Raw genomic sequence first — 22,904 nt, 5'->3', positions numbered from 1 at the left:
CCACTTCTGCTGCCTTTAACATCTCAGAATTTTGGTGTCCTTGTCCCCAGACACCACTCTGCGGTCCACAATCCTGCAGGTGGTGGTCTTTTGGATGGATGGTATGGAGTGGCTATTGTCCAAGGCTTCACCAAGATTGAAGTCTTTCCCTTCTTACAGCAGGTGGTGGTAAGTGGCAGTCTCAGCCTCCAGCTTGACCTTGATGTTCAACAGGGTCTTGTATTTCTGGGCCTGGCACTGCCCCTCTGCCCAGGTCTGGACCAGCTCTGACTCCTGGTGCAGCAGGATCCCGTTGGGCTGTTCTATTTGCGTGGCATAGTACATCTCCATCTTCCAAACTAAAGGCTAGTTTGGGAAACAGCCTTTAGATTTCTCATCAGTCTAGGTCTATATCCAAGGACTGGACCACATGTCTCAGTTTTGTGTCATTTTAGCAGCTCTTATCTCAGCAGTCTGCAAGGTGACCGTTGTGGTGCTCTCTTCAGTCTGCAGGGACCAGTACTTGTCTAGCTACTCTCAGTTCTTCCAAGACAGCTTGTCATACTGGACCCAGATGTCTGGCAAGATCTTGCTCAGGTTCTGAGATCTGGGGACATCCAACTCCCTGGTCAACCTGGAGTTGGCAATCTTGTTTTGTAGACCACTTACTTCCTCCTCTCAGTTCTTCTTCGGGAAGAGCAGCTCTTCCTTGTGAGCATCGATCTCTGTCTCCAGCTGTAGCCAAGGAATATTGGTGTCATCAGAGACTCAGTACATACTGGCATATGGCCAACTCTACCTCACTCTTGGCTCTGAAGCCATCAGCAAGATGGGAATTGTCAATCTGCAGAACAATGCAGGCATTGTTTATAGACCTTGCAAAAATATGAGCCCTCAAGTCTTCAATGGTTTTGAAATTATTTTCCCAGTCTCTAACCTGGAGTACCTTCTTCTCCATGTGTTTCTGGATTTCACTCTCCTGTCTTTGATTATCAGCCTCCAGGCTCCTCACCCTCTCCAGGCAGGCAGCCAGGTGATTATTCAGGCATTGAAGAGTCTCTTTCTTGCTGTGTGTGCCCGTATGCTGGCCAGACACCCAGTCATCCCTGCAGCCAGGTCACCGGATCCCCAGCCACCTGGCACACTGGTGCAGTGGGACATGGACATCTGGCAACCTGAGCCCACAGTGCCTGCATAGACTCTGGCCACATTGCTGGGCAGCTGGACCTAGTGGCTGGGTAACTGCACAGAGCCCAGAGTCTAGTAGTTTGTGTGGTAGTTAGTGGAGAAGCTGGAGCAGGTGCTAAAGTTCATGTTGTTTAGGGAGGAAGGCAACAATCTCAGACTCAGGTCAAGCAGCAGTCTCCCTGAAAATTTAAATGGCAGCCAAAGTAAGCAAGCTCATATCAATTTTTTAAAGGCTTTAAAGTATTTTTATCTTGTAGTACACTGGGCATTAAAGACAGCTGACACCACTACTGGCAAAGTGCATATGGCAATCATCTTCCAAGCTCCACATTTAGCCTGTACAGAGTGATGTCAGTATAGACTCTGAAGTAATTTAGCCTGCAGTCATCATGTTCTGGGATGACCAAGGGTTCTGAAAACTATCCTATTCCTTGACTCTTAGTCTCTGACTTCAGATATTTTTCTTGAGTCCCTGGACACAAGGTGAATAAAATTCAGAAACCTGATGATGGAGATAGTGATGCAAGCTGTGAAGACTGGAGTAGTCAAAGGGGTGTACAGAGGTCCAACTGGCCAAGTTCAACAGGTTTGTGATTCTCCTCTGGATGCCAAGCAAGAACCAGCCCTTCTGCAGGCTCCTCCCAATAATCATGGGCTTTCTCTGGACAGCACAACTTTTCAGAACTCACAAGTCAGGGATTCTTGAGAGGCCCTCCTCTTAGATATCAGATGAGAAGCTTTCCACTCCTCTTGCTGTTTGCTCTGTGGTATTGACCCAGTTCCATGGAGAAGCCAGTGACAAAGGTAGTGATGTCTACTGGCTAACTGATCAAGCAGATGACTAATTAAAAAAGAACAGACTCTCTAGAAAAAGGAACTTGTTAAAAGTGTCTATGGCATCCTCCAAGCTGAATGTTGGTAGGCCCAATCTTGAATGCCCAATGTCTACCAGGTCAGGCTACTGGCAATCCATAGTCCTGGAAAATCTGAATGGCAACAGAATTGTAAAACTAGAAGAGGAACTCTCCAAGGTTATATTTGTGAATCAGCAGGTCTGGTTTTGGGTGGCTGGTTGGTGGCAAGAACAAGAGTCCAATGGATTAGAAAGAGGGGCTAGGAGGAGGAGTAGGAGCATACCTAGAGAAGTAGGAAAAAAGGGGACCACGATGAGCAGGGTAGAAACTGCATGCTCTGGAAGGAAAACAGGGACTACTGGGTAAGTAAATAACATGGATAGGATAATGGAGAGAGTTGCTACTATTCAGATCATGGACAGAAGTAGGGAGGAAAATACAAAGAGGTGACTGCCACACGGAAGGAGGGCAAGAAGAGTTAGGATCCAGGTTAGGAAAATCGCTCAGCAGGTGAACTCTTTTAGGAACACTACGTGGAGCAGGTGGAGGCCGGGGTCGAAATGAGGAAATTCGAGGTAGTTTTCTTGTCATTTTTCCAAAGCATTATTCCTCCAGTCAGAATGAGTAACCAACAAAAACTCTAACCGACTCTCGCAGTTACCTCACTCACCTCGTTCCATGACATGGTGCTCATTATGAAACATACACATTCCTCTTCCCCCATTGGGTAAGTCAGTGGGCCCCAGCAACCAGAGAAATGCTTCCAGTTGCTAGGCTGCAGAGGTTCCAGTTGCTAGGTTGCAGAGTGATGGTGGGAAATGCCAAAGAGCAGAAATAGGGCTGTACTATTAGTCCATATTCCCTGGGAAAACTAATAATTATGCCCCTCAGGGGCCAAAGATTGATCAAAGTCCTCAGTTAGACTTAGGGTCCTAGGAGAACAAATCTGAAGCAGGAATGGGCAAAGTGGGAAGTCAATGCCCCAACTATTTAACTTACTACATTTTTGAAGGCATTTTACATTAGTTACATAATCTTATGAATATGAGGCATCAGATAAAAATATTAGTTCCATACCATGACCAAAGAAAACACTGAAGTATCAGAGAGGAAAGTCTATAGGAAGGCAGTGGATAACAGCAGTCAGGACTACAACTTGGACCAGAAATTGGAGAGTAGGAGGCACCCTTTTCCTCCTACCCTTCAATGACTTCTAGTTTTACTGTCTGGAAGTCCAGCTACATGACTAAACTATTTCCCTATTTTCTTAGACTGTTTCTTCATTGTTTTTCTTTTTTTGTTTTTTGTTTGTTTGTTTGTTTTGCATACTGGCCTTAACTGTAACCTGGATTTCCTTTGAAGCTATTGCTTTCCTTATTTATCTCTCAAGGCAGAGACTTCTCCTCTCAAACTTTCACATACTTCAACGTGGAGATGTGGTGTATTCTGGTTCCTTCTGACTCATTTTAAACTGTTATTCTTCTCTATTGGAAAATCTCTGGCTCCTTGGAAGGTTGTGCCATGTCCCTGCCACTGACACCTTCAAAACTCCTGGAAGAGTTCTCCTTTCTCCATGAAAACTCTGAACTTATCTCAAAGCCTTAGTCTTACCTGCATCGTCCAGAGTTATTTCTATGTCCATGTTGGTGACCTTATTCAATCTCCTTTTTTTTTTCAATCACTCTAGTCTCTCCTTTTTTTTTTTCTTTCAATTTTATTTTGTGTTGGTTTAGGTGTATAGCATAGATGCTAGGAAATCATATATGAGGTCTGTTCAGAAAAAGTTCAGCCACTGTTACCACGATGAGAATAATTTGTCAAACATCGATGTAACTTGGCAGCCAAGGAGAGTGGACTGGGATGTGTATGCATAAACAATGACAACTTCACTATACTAGTCAGTGGGGGCAGTAGATTCAGCTGAGTGAGCATGTGTACTGTGTGGCCTTCACATTCAAAATGACTGAGCGAGTAGAGCAACAAATCTTCATCATAATTTCTGTTAAACTTGAACATTCCTCTGTGGACACTATTCAGATAATTCAAAAGGCCAGAGCTGTGGGCAACTGGAGATCGGCAGCTTCATCACAACAACATGCCTGCTCATTCATCATGTTTGATGCAGAGTTTTTTGGCAAAACATCAAATCACCCAGGTGACTCAGCCCCTCTCCAGCCCAGATACGATGCCCTGTGATTTCTGGCTTTTCCCAAAACTAAAATCACCTTTGAAAGGGAAGAGATTTCAGACTGCCAACAAGATTCAGAAAAATACAATGGGGCAGCTGATGGCAATTGGAAGAACTATGTGAGGTCCCAAGGTACCTATTTTGAAGGGGACTGAGGCATCATTGTCCTACGTACATTTCTTATATCTTGTATTTTTTTCAATAAATATATTTATTTTTCACATTATATGGCTGGACACCCTCTAGACAGACCTCAAACTTTACACAGTATTCCCTAGAAACTTCCAAAATGAAAACTGATGCCATACATAGTTATAGCAATATTATTGACTCTATACCCCATGCATTACTTAAATCCCCATAGTAATTTTGTAACTACCAATTTGTACTTCATAATCCCTTCACCTCTTTCACCCAGTCTTCCAAACCCCTCATCTCTGGCAACTACCAGGTTGCTCTTTGTGTCTGTGGATTTGTGTCAATGTTGTTTATTTTATTTTTTGGAGTCCCCATATATGTGAAATCACATACCATTTGTCTTTTTCTGTTTGACTTATTTTACTTAGCATAATTTCCTCTAGGTCTATCCATGCAGTCCCAAATGGTAAGATTTCATTCTTTTTATGATCAAGTAATATTTCATTGTAAATATGTACCACCATTTTTGTATCCACTCATCTGTTGAAGGGCAATTGTGCTGCTTCCATGTCTTGATTATTATAAATAATAATGCAATAAATACAGTAGTACATATATTCTTTCAAATTAGTGTTTTAGGGTTTTTTAGATAACTCTCTAGAAGTGGAATTTTTGGGTCATAAGACAAACTTATTTTTCTTTTAGTTTTTTGAGGAAATGCCATACTATTTTTTTATGGCTATGCCAGTCTGCATTCCCACCAACAGTGCATGAGGTTTACCGTTTCTCCACATCCTCGCCAGCACTTGTCATTTGTAGATTTATTGATGATAGCCTTTCTGACAGGTTTGGGGTTATATCTCATTGTGGTTTTAGTTTGCATTTCTCTGATGATTTGTGATGTTGAGCATCTTTTCATAGGTCTTTTGACCTTCTGTATGTCCTCTTTGTAAAAGTGCCTATTTGTATCTCTGTTTTCTAAATGGGTTGTTTATTTTTTCATGTTGAGTAGTGTAAGTTATTTATACATTTTACATATTAATAGATGTATATCAGATGTATAATTGGTAAATATGTTTTCCCATTTAGTAGGATGTCTCTTCATTTTGCTGTGCAAAACCCTTTTAAATTTGATGTAGTTCCATTTGTTTATTTCTTTTCTGTTTCTTTTACCCATGGAGATATATCAGAAAAAAATATCACTAAGAGAAATGTTTGAGATTTTACTGCCTATGTGTTCTTTTAGAATTTTTATGGTTTGAGTCTTTTATTTAAGTCTTTAATTTATTTTGAGTTTATTCTTGTGTATAGCGTAAGAAGGTGATCATTTCAATTTTTGCATGTATTTGTCTAAGTTTTTCAACACCATTTTTTGAATAAACTATCTTTACCTCATTTTATTTTCTGGCCTCCTTTGTCAAATATTAATTGACCATATAGACATAGCTCTATTTCTAGGCTTTCCATTCTGTTCTATTTATCTATATGTCTGTTTTTTATGCTAGTACCACATAGTTATAACTAATATGGCCTTTCAGTATAATTTTATATCAGGTAGTGTAATATCTCTGACTTTCTTCTTCTATCTTATGATTGCTGAGGCTATAAGAGGTTTTTTGTGGTTCCATATACATTCTTTAATTAGTTGTTCTAGTCCTGCAAAATGTGCCACTGGTATTTTGACAGAAATTGCATTGAATCTATAGATTCCTTAGGACATCTAAATGATATTTATTCTTCCTATTCATGAACATGATATGTGCTTCCATTTACTTCTGTCTTGATTCCTTTCTTTTCTGCCTTAGAATTTTCTAAGTAAAGGTCTTTTACCTCCTTGGCTAAATTCACTCCTAGATATTTTTGATCCAATTATAAATAGGATTGTTTTGTTACTTTCCCTTTCTGGTAGTTCATTATTGGTATACAAAGATAAAACCAACTTCTGAATATTAATTTTTCATCTTGATACTTTATAGAATTCATTTATCAATTCTAATAGTTTTCTTCATGGTCTTTATAGTTTTCTACATACAGTATCACGTCATCTGCAAATAATGACAATTTTACTTCCTTTCCTTTTTTAAAAAGATTTTATTTATTTATTTTTAGAGAGGGGAAGGGATGGAGGAAAAGGGAGAGAAACACCAATGTGTGGTTGCCTTTTACATGCCCCCTACTGGGGACCTGGCCCAAAACCAAGACTTGCGCCCTGACTAGGAATCAAATCAGCGACCCTTTGGTTCTCAATCCAGCACTCAATCCATTGAGCCACACTAGCCAGGGCTTCTTTTCTTATTTTGATGCCTTTTATTTCTTCTTCTTATCTAATTGCTATGACTACAGCTTCTAGTATGACGTTGAGTAAGAGTGGTAAAAATGGACATCCCTGTCTTATTCCTGGTCTTATCCCTGTCTTGTTCTTGAAACTAAAGGAAATGTCTTTTTCCTCATTGAGCATGTTAGATGTAAATTTGTCATATGTGGTATTCATTATGCCGAGATACATTCCCTCTATTCCCATTTTGCTGAGAGCTTTAATCATAAATGGGTGCTAGATTTTGTCAAAAGCTTTTTCTGCATTTATTGATGTAATTGTATAATTTTGTCATTAATTATCATTATGTTGTGTAACATGTTCATTGATTTGCAGATATTGTACCAACTTTGCCTCCTAGGAATAAATCCCACTTAATAACATTATATGATCTTTTTAATGTATTGCTAGATTGGGTTTACTAACATTTTGTTGACAATTTTAACATGTGTTTATCAGGGATGTTGGTCTATAATTTTCTTTCTTTTTAATGTCTTCATCTGTATTTTTTAATAAGGGTAATGCTGGCCTCATAAAATGGACTTGGGAAGCTTCCCTTCTCTTGAATTTTTTAGAATAATTTGAGAAGGATAACTGTTAGTTCTTCTTTGAATGTTTAGTAAAATTCATATTTGAAGCTATTTGGTTGAGGACTTTCATTTGCTGGGAGTTTGTTTGTTTGTTTGTTTTTTAATCCTCACCTGAGGATACTTTTAAAAATTTATCTTAGAGACAAAGGAAGGGATGGAAGGGTGGGGAGAGAGAAAGAGAGAGAGAGAGATGAGAGAAACATCAGTTGGCTACCTCCCATATACACCCCAACTGGGCATTGATTCTGCAACCTGGGTATGTGGCCTGACTAAGTAAGGATCCAACTGATGACCTTTTGCTCTGTGGTACAATGCTCCAAACAAGTGAACCACCTGGCCAGGGCTGGAAGCTTGTATGCTTCAATTTCATTAATTGCTATTGGTCTGCTCAGATTTTCTGATTCTTTTTGATTCAGTTTCAGAAGATCATATGTTTTTAGGAATTTATCTATTTTGTCCAGATTGTCCAACTTGTTGGCATATAGTTGTTCATAGTATTTTCTTACAATCTGTTGTACTTCTTTGGTGTCAGTTGTTACTTCTACTCTTCCAATTTTTATTTTATTTATTTAGGTCCTTTCTAACTTTTTTATGAAGTGGGTTAAAGTTGCACCAAACTTGTTTATCTTTTTAAAGTAGCATCTTTGGTTTTGTTTATGTTGTGTATTATATTTTTTAGTATCTATGTCTTCTATTTCCATAGCCTCAGGGTACACCTGTTGCATGCCTACAAAATTTTGTGGTGGGATAGGGTCTCTTGGATGTATCAGGGTGAGTCTAGCAGTATTTATCAGGTCCAAAAGGACCAAGATTTGGATGTATAAAGAAAGGACTCTGAAGAGAAGTGGCATGCTTTAGTTTGTGTTTTAAGAAAAATAAATTATTCAATACAATAAAATGTGACAGTATGCAGAGATTTGGTAAGTGCTCATGGAAAGAAGAAACCAAGATGTTAAACAGTAGCAAGGGATACCAAAAGATACCCATATTTAGAAAAAAAAAAGAAAGCTTTTCTTTTGGATAAGTAGTCACACTGAACTCTATTCTTGCTAATAACTCCTTAAGAACTCCATGGTTTTAAGGTTAAGTAAAGTATATATGGGATTAAACATACTGTACTCACAATAGTAAACCTATTTTTCCCCATCCTGGATATTCTGGATGTGTGTTTTAATACTTTCAAATCCTAAGTTATCTTCCTGGAAATAAAGCCTAATTGAGTGTTGTTATAGAACAAAAACGTTCTTCCATATTTTCATCAAAAAGAAGGGAGAGTATCAATGAGAATTCCAGGAAAGTAAACTGGTAGGTCTATTTACAAACAAATATACCTTAAGCTTCAAATTACACCTATGTGTCAACATCAAACTAGCAATAAAACTGACTTTGAAAATAAGTGTAGTATTAAGTATTAAATTACTATATTATGATCAAGATGATGCGGCATTGAAGTTATTGGAACTGCTGTGCAGCTTTGAAAGAGAAAAGTCACTTATTGATAAAGACCTTTCTAAAATCAGTATGTGACTCATTAAGTGAAAATTTAAAAATGCTTATGCTCTTTTACTTTGAATTAATATATTTAGTGGCAAAACTTGTTTATCAATAGCTAAGAAATTCATTGTATATTGAGCTCTTTACTATAAAATCAAAATGAATTACAGACTTATTCATGAACATTATTTATAATTTTGAAAATAAAAAAGTTACAATAGAAACCAATAAAATTACACCCAGTCATGGCTAAACAAAAAATATAAGCCAAAAAATTCACTAGTTTTTTGTTCTTCTATGTATTTGTTTTAGGAAAATTTCTCTTCCGCCTGGCTGGCATAGCTCAGTGGATTGAGCGTGGGCGGCAAACCAAAGTATCGCAGGTTGGATTCCCAGCCAGGGCACATGCCAGGGTTGCAGGCCATGGCCCCAGCAACCGCAAATTGATGTTTCTCTCTCTCTCTCTCTTTCTCCCTCCCTTCCCTCTCTAAAAATAAATAAATAGATCTTAAAAAAAAAGAAAATTTCTCTTCTGATAACAACTTTTAATATTTAATTTACATTTATTCACATCAATATGAGTCCTATATAAAAAGAAATTTTCATGTATGGTATGCATCTCCTGTATCTTATAACTTTATTATGATGTTTTTAAATAATAACTGAAGTATATATTCATTCAGCATTATCCAAGTGTTCTAATTGCAGTTCTAATAATCATTGAACCATGTTTTCCATAATGTTGGAGTAGCTTTCTGGTATGAAACTCAGAAATGAAGAAACTGATTCATCTTTTTTAATCGATGTGGAACATGCATTTTTTTTTATCACTGCATTGGCCTTACATAACCTGAGTACATCAAACTGAACCTATGGAGTAAAAGATCAACTTGATGCTTCTCAGATAAGGTCAAGTTAAAAGAGTTCATCATCACCAAGCCCTTATTTTATGAAATGTTAAAGGGACTTATTTAAGAAAAAGAAAATAAAAAGTATGTATAGTAAAATGACAGCAAACTCACAAGTATTACCAACCACACCTAAAACAAAAACAAAAACAAACTAAGCAATCAACTAGAACAGGAACAGAACCACAGAAATGGAGATCACAGGGAGGGTTAGCAACAGGGGAGTGGGAAGAGGAGAGAGGGGGAAAAAGATACAGAGAATAAGTAGCATGGATGGTAGGTAGAAAATAGACAGGGGAGGGCAAGAATAGTATGGGAAATGTAGAAGCTAAAGAACTTATGACACATGGACATGAACTAAAGGGGGAATGTGGGTGGGAGAGGGTGTGAAGGGTGGAGGGGAATGAGGGGGTAATGGGACAGCTGTAATAGCATAATCAATAAAATATATTTTTAAAAAGAAAGATAAGAATAAACATAGATGATTGAGACATAAAAAAAAAAAGATCAACTTGAACACAGGTGAAAAGTAAATTGCGATGCTTCCCAATTAAAAATGTCTGGCCTCTCATTTTCACAATTGCTATGGGCTACAACTCCCCCTCAGCTTTCTTCTGTTTTCTTCAATGTGCTGTGCTCAAGCAGAGAGTTCTTCCCAAAACAGAGGTTGTGCCATGTAACCCACTTGCCTAAAACTTATTGTAGGTGGAAACAAAATGCCATTCCTTATCATTACCTATGAGGCCTTGTATTTTCTGGATTTTGCAGAGCACCCTAACCTGACCTCTGGCGCAATGCCTTAGACTCACTGGCTGCTTTTGGATTTAACATTTTGCCAAGCTCTTTGAACTATATAAGTCTTTGTACAACATTTTTCCTTCTGCATGGAACTCAGAACTCTCTCCTTGCTCTTTCATGCTTTCCATTCCATCAGGTCTCTGATTAGATTGTCTTCCCTGAACACTTTCTCCAGAGTTCATTGGTTTCTGTTACTCTCTAGACTTAATCTGTAATTCCTTCCTTTCTTAATGACATATGCTATCCTTTTTACTATTTTATTATTTGGCAGAATAATTGTATTTCTCTCTCCCCTTCCATACTGTAAACTCTTAAGGACAGGAGCTGTGTTCATTTGTCTTTATCTGATTAGCACTCAGCACAATGTTGGCACAAAGTAGGTGCACAGTAAACATTTTAGCAAGTGAATTTCTTATACCAAGCATTTGGATTAGAAATTACTTTCTACACTTTATACTTCTTGAAAAAATAGGTATTTTATTGATAGAAAATATGTCCCCTTGTTTTTCTAATAGCATATGAAACCAATTTAATCCTATCCTCATGCCCCATTCCTCTTGTGATTAATAGCATTCATTAGCCAGTTGGCTTTTAAGAGCCATGAGTACATTTGGAGTTTATATAAAAACAAAATTTATGTCATTAATATAATTCCTTCTAATAGCCACTTGGTAAGAAACTCTAGAAGGTCACTGTGAGGGATAGACAAATTTGTGCAAAGTCAGGGGGTCTCTTGAGAGTAAAGGAATAGACATCTTTCCTCACTTTATGCTTTAATATTAGGACATGCATGATGCAAAAAGTTCTTTCCAACTGAGAGACATTGGGGCTTCAGCACAGAAAAATGGAGCCTGGGCAGATAATCCAAGTTCAGCACCAGGACCAGAGGAAATTAGAAAGAGCTGATTCTGTACAGTATGTGGTTGCTCTGGAATTCTCTACTGAGACAATCACCTTGGCATAGAAGGAACGCTTTGGTAATATGGTTGTTCATGTAAGTGTAAACTAAACATCCACCACCAGTTTGAAGTCAACACAATAATAAGCAAGGTTCTCTTGAACTGTAGAGGTCTAGTTTCCTACAGGAATCATAACAAAAGCAATTGCAGCCAAAAGTCTGGCCTACTAGAGAATTACTCAGTGCTGATCAACTGAGCCCAGGAGTTCTAGGAAGTCTGGCAGAGGAATATCTGCAGGCGGATAGTCCATGTAATTTGAATGCTAATAAACAGCATGGGTCTTCTTTGAATACCTCTAGCAGGCATTATCAGGCTCTCTATACATTCAATTGGTTCCCACCATTTCCAAGCATACAGCCTCTAGTTCCAGCTGCCAATTTTGTGCCTTTTTGTCTGAGGACTCTGGCAGTAGAACCTGCTCTGCTCAAGAACTTGGCAGATCAGAAGGGTCGGAGAGTGAAAGAACCCCCTGGAAAATAACATTCAACCAACTGGAAGTAGTAGATAATTACTCCAACTTCTGTACTTTTCAAAAGGAATAACTGAGGAATGTATGCAAAAGGATACGTTGAATTCTCAGGTGGAATTAAGTTGCAGTAGCCCCAAGCTTGATAACACACCCTCTATTGGTTTCCTCTCCCCCTCCCCGCCTGTTTTATTTCCTAATGCTACTGTAATAAACAAACAAATTAGGCAGCTTAAAAGAACAGAAATCTATTCTCTCATAGTTCTGGAGTCTAGAATTCCAAAATCAAGCTGTAGTCAGGACCATGCTCTCTCTGAAGCTTCTAGGGAAGAATTCTGCTTTTTCTCCTCACTTCTGATGTGTGCCAGAAATCCTTGGTGTTCCTTATCTCACAGCTGCATCACTTGAATTTCTGCTTCTGTCATCATATTGCTTTCTTCTCTGTGTCCCCTCTGTGTTTCTGTATCAAAATATCCCATTCTTTTCTCTAATGAAGACACTCATTATTGTATTTAGGGCCTACCCTGAGTATGAACTCATCTATTTACACACGCAAAGGTCCAAGTTCCAAAGAAGGTTACACTCCAGGTGGACATGTATTGTGGGGGGAAATTAATCAACCCAGTATACTTCCTCATTTGCTTTTCCCACATCTAGTTTTTCTGAAGATCACCTTTCAAACAAAAACAACTTGCACTTAAATTCACTTCAGGAACAACTTTTGGAAGAACTCTAACTCCATGACTAACAACCATGCAGAGGCAGATATTTGTCAAATATGATACTTCACTCCACTTTCTATCATTGCTTTCAGAGTAATATTATGTATAGGACCAAGCCATGTTATGGATTAATGAGGAAAGCACTGTTTTTGCTTTATAAGGTAAGGGAATATTCACCAATAGAAGAGAAGATCCCAGCTATCAGAAAGAAACCAACTAGAACCAGGAGAGCATGATTGGGAATGGATTGTGATGATGTTAGGTTAATGAAGTATGAAAATAGGCTGGATAAAATATAGTTTTTTAATAATTGGGTTCTTACATAATTTGATAATTCATATCTGTCAAGGACACCTGGAGCTAGCCCTAACAGGCTGAGGAGTTCTTTAAGAATGAAAACAACAACAACAAAAAAATACAAACTTATGTGATAATGGAAATGAGGTGGAAATGCCAGAATTGTCTTGTGGTCAAAAGGCTAAAAGCATAGCAACAAGAGTAAATTTATCACATAAAATTAGAGAACCCAGCTGCTGCCTCTAATCTCCAGGAGGACTCAGAGGATAATCACTTCCCTAAAGCAATGAGGAGGAAACAGTATTTTTGGAAGCCAGTAGGGGCTCTCCTCTGTAGGTTGGGAATGATGGTACAAAGGCTGATGTTCAACTGGATAATAATAGTGTCAGTGGGAAAGATAGGATTGCGAAAGAGCAGAGACCATGTCTCAGCATTTCACCATCAGAGACAAGCTAGGCATAATTGTGGCAATGGTAGCAGGACTAAAAGGATACTTGTGATTTCCAGGGTTAATCCACAATTAATCCACATCAACCCTGGAGATCACTGGGTTAACTTGTGTGTGGTTAATAGACTCTGATACTTTTAAGGCTGAAGTAGATGAACAACCACCGAGTGTATTTCTTGACTCCTATAATGAAGAAATTTAAAGTGTAGGGGGCCAGAAGGTTGATGGCAATTGTTACAATTCAAATCACAATCTTTAGCCCAATTTTGACCTGAAACATTTCTCAGACTCAAGGCCCTTTGATGGACGGGGAGGCCACAGGTCCTTGAGGAATAAGGATTTAATGTTACATGTATACAATAGTAGTAATTATTCTACTATATCTCAGAGCCCTCTGTTCATTCACCAGAGTAATTGTATAGTGGAAAAAAAGCTCAAATATTTCAAAAAGACTATTGAATATAATTTAAGCTGTCATTGATACTAGATGGCCCTAGTTAACATGGGGTTTCAAATTCACAGTCTATAAAATGTGTCTTAGTACCATATTTTCCATTAACAAGAAAACAGCTAACCTTATGAAACATTAGAATGTATTCTGAAAAAATATAGCTAACACCGGGGCAATGCTATCATTACGTTCTTCAATATGAAATATATGCTAGGGCCCCAAAGCCAATACATGTTGATTTATCTCATATATGGAATATATGGGTTTGAGATCCAAGGCTTGAAAGTAGAAGGAACCTTTTACCATCATTCTCAATGAGTCACAAGCAGAATTTCTGCTTTCCTCTCTCTATAAATGTAATATCAACTTGACTAAAGGCCCTGGTCCCAGGAGACACAGTAAGCTAAAACTGTGGCTACTACTTAGTTACACTGATATCCTTATGCCAGGAGACCAGAGAACAAAGTCACTATATTAGCAGGATGAACTGATCAATCTACTATATAATACATAAAGCATAGGAAAACAACGGAATCCATGGGACTGGTGTTATCATGCTTAGTGACAGCTGTAAATGAGGCTTAAATCCCACCATGAATCTAGTTGAGGCCAGTTAAACTGCTGACTGTGGATGAGGAGAATCTAGAAAGGGCATGATGAATATTACTGCCTTTTGGGCCAATTGAAACAGTGGGTATTGTGGGCATCTCAGTAACCCTCTTTTATTATAAGCTTTGTTTTAAATTTTACCAACTAATTTTTTTAAGAAATAATGAGAGAATAGAATAAAATTGACTTGGTATATGAGTAGATGAGTGACACATTTTTTATGTTTTAATTTGTGCATTTCCTAAGGTATAAAAATTTGATCATGTCATAATATTGAAGATAGGATGTAAAGAAGAAAAACTCAGTATAATTTTACCATTATCTACTAGACATTGATAGCATAAGTTGAATAAAGAAATTTGTGTCACATCTTTAAATATGTCTAAAAGTAGAAGGCTTGCTAGAGCAACTTGTAAACATACAAAGAGTGTGAATTGTGGAATGGGGTTTCTAGGAAAACTAGAATGAGACAAATGTTCTCCCAAGTTCCCACAGCTTTCAGATTCTTCAGAAATAAAAAAAAAAAGTTTTCTAAGAATATCAGCAGCAGACAGAAGAGGCAAGATGATCTTATAACACTGACCCCCATCTCTTCAGAATACCATTTCAGTAGTACAGGTGAGCAACAGAGAGGGCCTGACGAAATAAGACCTATATCTGGGTCATTCCACCACCAGTATGTGCCTCGTTTTTAAGAAGAACCCAATTGTGTCCTTTTATTCCCTCTCAGCCCACAATATCAGAGGAGGCAGACCCAGAAAAGGAAGAGAGAAGAGAATACCACAAAAGACATACCTCCAATACATGCATCTCCATTGTAAAGATATGAGAGAGCAAAAGAATAAACCCTGCCTCCTTCCCATCCTAAACACCCAGAACTGAAATAATTGTTCAGGTGTTGGTTGAAGAAAGAAGATGACATGTGACTTGAAATGGATTCCAATTTGAAGTGAAAACACAGGGCAACATGGAGATTGATAACAGAAAGTATATACAAAATGTAATATAATCTTATGATTAAGGAATTTACTAATCATTATAGAAGAAAAATTTGATTTTATCCCATTGGGATAAAAAATAAAGAAATAAAACATAAAACATGTCCATACTTACATTGACACCCATCAAATTTGCATTGTTTAATAAACCAGTTGCGTATCTAAAATCCAAAGTGCAGTACAACAGAAAACACTATATCCATTACTATACAACTAAAAGTAGTGACAAACAAGACATATCTACACAACCTTCCTCACTAATCACTAGTTGAAGAATTATCTCAAGACAATATTCAATTGTAATTTATTTGAGAGTTAATCCCTACAGGCATTACATGCCTGTAGTTGAGTTGGAAAGTAGACAGAAGAGCAAGAAACACAATTTTCCCACCCTGTCTCCTGCTCTTCACTTGATATACAGAGAATTTAGGGTAATTTATTTACAAATATGGGAGGTCTCTCTATTCTACAATTTCTCTAGTTACCTCTAAAACAAAATATACATACAAGAAGTGCAAACTTTATGGTAGGGGTAGTAAAAGCAGAGCCAGTTAGGCTACCTCCTAACAAGCTATTTGGTTATCTACTGTTGTACAACAGCCCGCCCATAAAAATCACTGGTTTATAATAAGAATTATTTATTTTACTCACGTATCTATGATTTGGTCAGGGCATTAGGGATGCTTTGTTCTGTGTATGTGGCATCAGCTAGAGTGCTTGGACTGAGGCTACAACCTCCACTGCCAAAGATGGCTCAGTTAACATGGCAAGAAGTTTGGTGCTGGTTACTAGCTGGATGTTCTGCTAGAGCACTGGCAAGAATTCCATGGCACATGAGCCTTCCCATGTTGCTGCTTAAGTTCTTCAGAACATGGCAGCTTCAGCCAGGAGACTGACGCATCACTTCCCTCACAGTCCATCAGTCAAAATAGTAACACAGCTCTGAGATATTCAAGAAGAGGGAATGAAGAACTGCCTCTCTGTGGAAGAAGTAATGAGACTCTTGACTCTGCCACAAGCCGAAGTAAATGGCCAGTTATTTGTAATCACTTTAAAATGGAGAGTGGAACCCTGATCCCCCTTCAGTTCCCAGTACTCTGACATATCAGAAGCCCGGACCAATACTTTATTTTTCAACCACTTAAACTGTTTTTGCCCTAATTTAAAGGTGAATGTGCCATTTCATAGCTGTGTTGAGAATACTTTGAATCTCATATGTCTGTTTTTACCCCTTACACACCCTTTGTGCCCATAGTAGATTCATTGTTTAAAGAAATGAATACTCTTCATAAAACTCTTAGATGTAAGCAAAATGAAAGAAGTCTATACCTCTTTGAACCAATCAAGGTAGTGTTTTGTGAAGCAGCTGTCAGCTAAATCAGGCTTATCAGTGTGAATTCCTCCATGCCCCATTCTTTCCACCCCCCACCCCCACCACCCGGCTTTCCCTGCCTTGATATGTTTTCAAATCACTTCTTATCCATTCCACCTTCTTGACAGCTTTGTTTGCTGCTAGTAAGACTTGAGCCATTGAACACAGGTATAACCAGGGAATACTCAGAGTTTGTTGATAAGAAAATTACCCTGAACAAGAGTGTTCTTGCCTGTGAGCTTAAGTAGCTGTTGACTTAGATGGTTTTCCCTCATCAAACCTGCCTTCTTCCCAGGGAGAGCAATAGCCTTGTGAAGGTTTTTGTATCTGAATAAAAACAGGATTAGCTGTAGGGTGAATTATTTGTGTGCTGAAATAAATTCTTTTCTCTGGCTTTATTTTGAATAATCTTACCAATATTCCTCATATAAATGCAATTGGACAGCTGAATTTCATATCATTTTGATGAAATGAATAAATTCAGTGGGGACAGCCACTAGTGCTGAAGGTCTCCAAGATCTGAGAGCCTGTGCTTATTTTGAAGAGTTATCATGTAAGAAGAAAAGGCAATATGAGCTCCAAAGAGGCAAGCTGATTTCATGTTTGCCTCAGGCAAACCACATGCTCACTGTTGATTTACTGTTGAACTGTAAAAGCAAAGGCTATAAAAGCAAAAACAATCTTTGTTGTTCTTTTTCCCTGTTGTGGTTCCTTGGTACCCTGAAGTAATATGATTTGCTATGGATGATGTGGAGAAGGGTTTGTTAGAGTTATGGTTCTGGAAACTTTCAACAGTTTTAACAGTGTGGACATGACTGTTAAAATCAAACCATTTCTGTGACAAAGGTAAGAAATAGTGTTATAAAGATAGCAGAACTGAGTTCTTTCCACCATAATGACATTGTAAGAGCTATGAAGTTAAGGTGAAACAATAACACCACACATATTATTTCCTCTGGTGTTCTGGCATTCCTTTAGAAGGGTATACATTTATAAAACATTAACTATGATCAGAGAGGTCAGTAATATTCAAATGCTATCACCTATGTGAATAGGAATCTCTGTTGTTGGAAAATATCTTGTTGAGCATAAAGTATCAGTTTCTCCCCTGGGTGAGATGATACCAATCAATTCACATATATTTGATAAATCAAAATTTATAGCAGCATTTTTGGTCCACATTAAGAATAAACTTATTTATCTTTTCAACTTTTTTATCATAATACCATGATACTTTCATAGGAATCTTACTAACCTGATATGTTACTTGTCAACAATATCGTGAGACATGAGGAACTGGAAACAGAAATATTCACCTAGATATACGCACAGCTAAGGAAAGGTCAACCATGAATACAGACCCACATTTTACTGACCACAAGATCCATGATCAATCCTTCACATGCTATATCTCCTACAGGATCTAAAGTTATCCAGATCATTTATTAGATGTTCTGGTCACAAGGAAAAATGTTTTAGAATATATCCCTCCATTAAGTAAAAAAGTAAAATCCTTAATAATTTTAATGTTGTTAAAAATGTAACACCTAAATTTTAATTAAATTATATAATAAACTTCATCCTTTAAACTGTATTAGAATTAGCCACAATAGCCATGGAGTTCTCTGGAATTTTCATATGCCCTGGGTCACATACTGTATCAGTGTTCAGGGCTGCTTTAATAAGTATAGCAAAACTAGTGGCTTAAAACAACAGAAATGTATTGTCTCACAGTTCTGGAAGATAGAAGTCTGAAATCAGGCAGTCAGCAGGGCTCTGACGAAGAACCTGTTCCCTGGCTTCTTTCTAGCTTCTGGTGACAGCCAGCAGTCCTTGCTATTCTTTGGCATACAGATACAGCACTCCAATCTCTACCTTGACCTTCACATAGCATTCTCCCTGTGTGTCTCTTCTTTCCTCTTATGGGGGTATTGGCCATGTCTCATTAAAGGTTTGCCTTGCTGCAGTATGACCTCATTTTTATTTTGTCTTAATTACATTTGTAAAGCTCCCATATCAAAATAAAGTCATATTCACAGGTGTTAAGGATTAGGACTTCCATATATATTTGGGGGGGGGAGGGCACACAATTCAGTCCATAAAATGTAGAAATTATGCAGCAGAGATTACTGGAAAAATGATCAAGTATACTATTTGACTGTAAAAATGAAGAAACTCTTACCCTTTGTAATGGTTGGATAGATCTAGAGAGCATTATGCTATGTGAAATAAGCCAGTCAAAGAAAGACAAGTACTATATGATTTCACTTATATGTAAAATGTAATGAACAAGATAAACCAGCAAACAAAACAGAGACAGACTCATAGAGAGAGCAGGCTGACAGCAGTCAGAGTGGAGAAGGGTTGTGGGGCTGGCTAAAAAAGGTGAAGGGGTTAAGAAAAAAAAACCTCATAGACACAGACAACGGTATGGTGATTACCAAAGGGAAAGGAGGGTGGTGGAAGGTGGTGGAAGAGGGTATAGGGGTTAATCAATGGTGATGGAAGGAGACTTGACTTGCAGTATTGAACACACAATACAATATACAGATTATATGTTGTAGGATTGTACACCTGAAATCTATATAATTTTATTAATCAATATTGCCCTAATAAATTCAATAAAAAAGAAAGTTAAAATACATTTATAGTTCTGTACTATATTTATCAATATAAAAATAGTCCAGCAGAACTATAAAGACTGAAAGAGCTGGGTAGATGTGGAAATATTGATATCTATGCAGGTTTGTATATGTATGTGTTTGTATATAAACTAATGTATTCAAATCTATATGTGAGTCCTGTCTGGGTGGCTCAGTTTGGAGTGCCATCTTTACACTAAAAGGTTGTGGGTTCTATCCCTGGTCAAGGTACATATCTAGGTTGTGGGTTTGATCCCTGTTCTGGGTGCATACAGAAGGCAACCAATCAATGTTTCTTTCTCACATCGGTATCTCTCACTTTCTCTCTCTTCCCACTTCCTCTCTTTCTAAAATCAATAAACATATCCTCAGGTAAAGGAAGCAGACAGCAAAGGAACATGAATAGAGGACTCATGGCCACGCACAGTGTGGGCAATTGACTGTGGCAGTAGGGGAATGAGGCAAGCGTGAGTAGTGGGGAAAAGGTGGAACAACTGTAACTGAACAACAATAAATAAAAAAATAAAAATAAATAAAATGTACATGTGATATCCAATTAATGAATTCCTTTTAGAATAGTTTTTTTTGTTGTTGTTTTGTTTTGTTTTGCTTTTTGGGGTGGATATGAAGCTGTGCAAAGTCAAGAATTTGAACAGACTATTTCAATGATATAGTATTCATCCTTCCCTCTTTGTCTACAAATAATTGACCAACTTTAAGATTTCTCAGATGAAAATTTATCTTAAGGAAAAAATCTGGGGCCTTGCTTTAAGGACTTGTAAATTTTATTTTCCAAGAGGTTTCACAGAATACCCCAATCTTTCAGTTAAAAAATTCCATTTGGAAGACTGAAAACTTTATTATATTTTTCATATAAGTAGGAACCGATCAATACATTCTTGAGGAATTTTTATCATGCATATGCATCATACTCTTGGTCCCATATTTTAACTTTTAGTGTTTAGATCTTTTCTTGTAAATAATTCCCCAAATACCTAAAATTATACTTTAGTAATTATGAGGGCCCAGTTAATATAGAGTATAAAACATAGAATATATTTCTAAAAAACAGCTTCATACAACATTAAAGACCCTTACTTTACAGCTTTATGGCACATAGAGTTAAGAAGCTGTTCACCTGGAAAAAGAATAAAAATATTTGTCAACATTAATTTATTGTTTTACAAAGTGAAACACCTCCCTAGTACTTTGCATAAAATTCACTTGCAGCAAAATATGTTGGTTAAGCTGCTGAGAATTCAAGCCTTCCTGTTTTGTACATAGACTTTTATTCACATATTCTTTGTTTGCTTTCTGTGGGTCTGACCCATGCTGGCTTATAAAGCTTAAAAACCTTTAGAAACTTTGATATAGTTTATTTTCTTTATATTGTTTTTTCTTTAGTAGTGATATTTGCATAGTATACTAATACTCAGATGTCCTAAAATGTGTTATTTGCTTTTGTTTTATAAACTAAATTAGAGAACTAAATAGTACCCATGGTATCTGTCCAGTATTTTAAATGTACTGGCTTTGGTTTTTATAGGACACAGATTCCAGAGCAAACAATACATATTAATTTTTATTCCCTTCTTCCAGCTCAGGAGGTAGTTACCGAAATGGCCTACTGAATCTGGAGAAAGGAATATTACAACTAAAATCCATATTCTTCCCCTAATCTGCAGAAATAGGCTTATTGGGCAATGAACTAGTAGACATGAAGGCAGCCATGTGGCACACTCGCTAATGACTGAAATGAAGGGTGGAAACCGCAGTCATGAACTGCTTCTCCAAACTCAAATTCTGGCTCAGGAAGTCAAGCTTTTGGAAGATGCATTCAATTCACAAAGAGTGCCGTGTGTATGGAAGGGTACAAAAATTCTAAAATACAGTCCATGCCGAAGATTTCTGTGAGGCATGAGATAAAAAGGGGAAAAATAGTATTTCAGGCATTAATAAATTTGGGAAACCATAGATTAAACAGAATTAAATAGGTTTACCTAATTCAGAATATTTTAGATCCCTGAATATGGCAACATGCATTGTGGACCATTGAAAATAGGGATTATATTGTTAGTGGGTCCTGCACTCAATTCTGGAGTAGAGGTATGTTAATGTATTCTACACCCAGCTCTTATGTGGAGGTATGGATGTTTCCTCTCCACCTACCTAGAGATACCATCAAATTCAAAGGTAAAGGGCTCAGTCCCCCAAGACTGCCCTCTACTCCACATGTCAATCACAAGCCCAGGTTATTCATGCTTCTGACTGACAAGCTATAAATTTCAAGAACCCTTCCAACTCAGGATGCCACTTATAAGTCCAGATTGTTACCTGTACTTCTGATAGATTGGTTATAAATCAGAAGTTCCCATGGCCCCCTTCTTGGATTTAATTAATTTGCTAGAGTGGCTCAGAGAAATCTGAGAAACATTTTACTTACTAGATTACCAGTTTATTATAAAAGGATTTAACTCAAAAACAGTCAGATGGAAGAGATGATTAGGGCAAGGTATGTGAGTAGGGTGCAGAACTTCCAAACTTTGAGTATGCCACCATCCCCAAATCTCCATGTGTTCACCATCCTGGAAGCTCCCTGAACCCCATCCTTTGGGTTTTTATGGAGGCTTCACTATACGGGCATGATAGATTAAATCACTGGCCACTGGTGACTGATTTAAACTCCAGCCCTTCTCCTGTCCCTGGATGTCAGGGGGTGAGACAGAAAGTTCCAACTCTCTATCCCTGGTTGATTCCCCTGGCAATCAGCCCACATCCCTAACTGCTTTCCAAAAGTCACCTCATTAACATAAATTTGGTTGTGATGGAAAGGGTGTCCTGTTATGCCAGTTATTTCACCTTTATAATTTTGAAGTAATTGCAGGAACTGAGGACAAGAGACCAAATATGGTAACAAAAGGTATTCCCATTATTCTTATTGCTCAGGAAATTTCAAGGGTTTGGAGAGGTATGAAGCAGGAACCTTGGATGAAGACCAAATATGTATTAGAAATGATACTTTGGTTATCTGAATTGACAGAACACATATTTCTTGTAAATCATAACATTGCAGTCTACCACATGACCTTTGAACATGGATCCCTTACAGTGAAAAGCTCATATGTGTCAGAGCATTTGCATTTGGTGTAGCATTTATAGAACAGATATAGCAATAATATCCACACAAAATGTATTTGAAGAAGCTATTAAGGGACACAAATAGATTTTAAGAAATAACTCAATTGTCTTATAAAGCCATCACAAATGTTTTTATATTCTTATAATGGTTTACTCTTTCCCTTCCTTCATCTACTGCTACTTATAGTAGGTTTAGCCTGAAAAATAGAAGTCAAAAGACACAGGCACATTACTAGAGTTCCATCTGGTCATTAACAGTTGGTCCAGTTCATCAACATACCTTATGACCAGAAAGTCTCCCAGAGAGACTTCACTCAGATATGCAGGCTGTCATTAAAACTTGTCAGAATT

General features: G+C 37.6%; 1 pseudogene; it reads right to left on the bottom strand.

Moving 5' to 3' along the window:
* Nucleotides 1–15: 15 nt before the first annotated feature.
* LOC123818712 lies at nucleotides 16–3,663 on the bottom strand (annotated as a pseudogene).
* Nucleotides 3,664–22,904: the final 19,241 nt, after the last annotated feature.

This window comes from Phyllostomus hastatus, unplaced genomic scaffold (assembly GCF_019186645.2).
Source record: "Phyllostomus hastatus isolate PE091 unplaced genomic scaffold, TTU_PhHast_1.1 phas_contig_29, whole genome shotgun sequence".
Taxonomy (NCBI): domain Eukaryota; kingdom Metazoa; phylum Chordata; class Mammalia; order Chiroptera; family Phyllostomidae; genus Phyllostomus; species Phyllostomus hastatus.
This window is presented reverse-complemented; position numbering and strand designations above follow the sequence as displayed.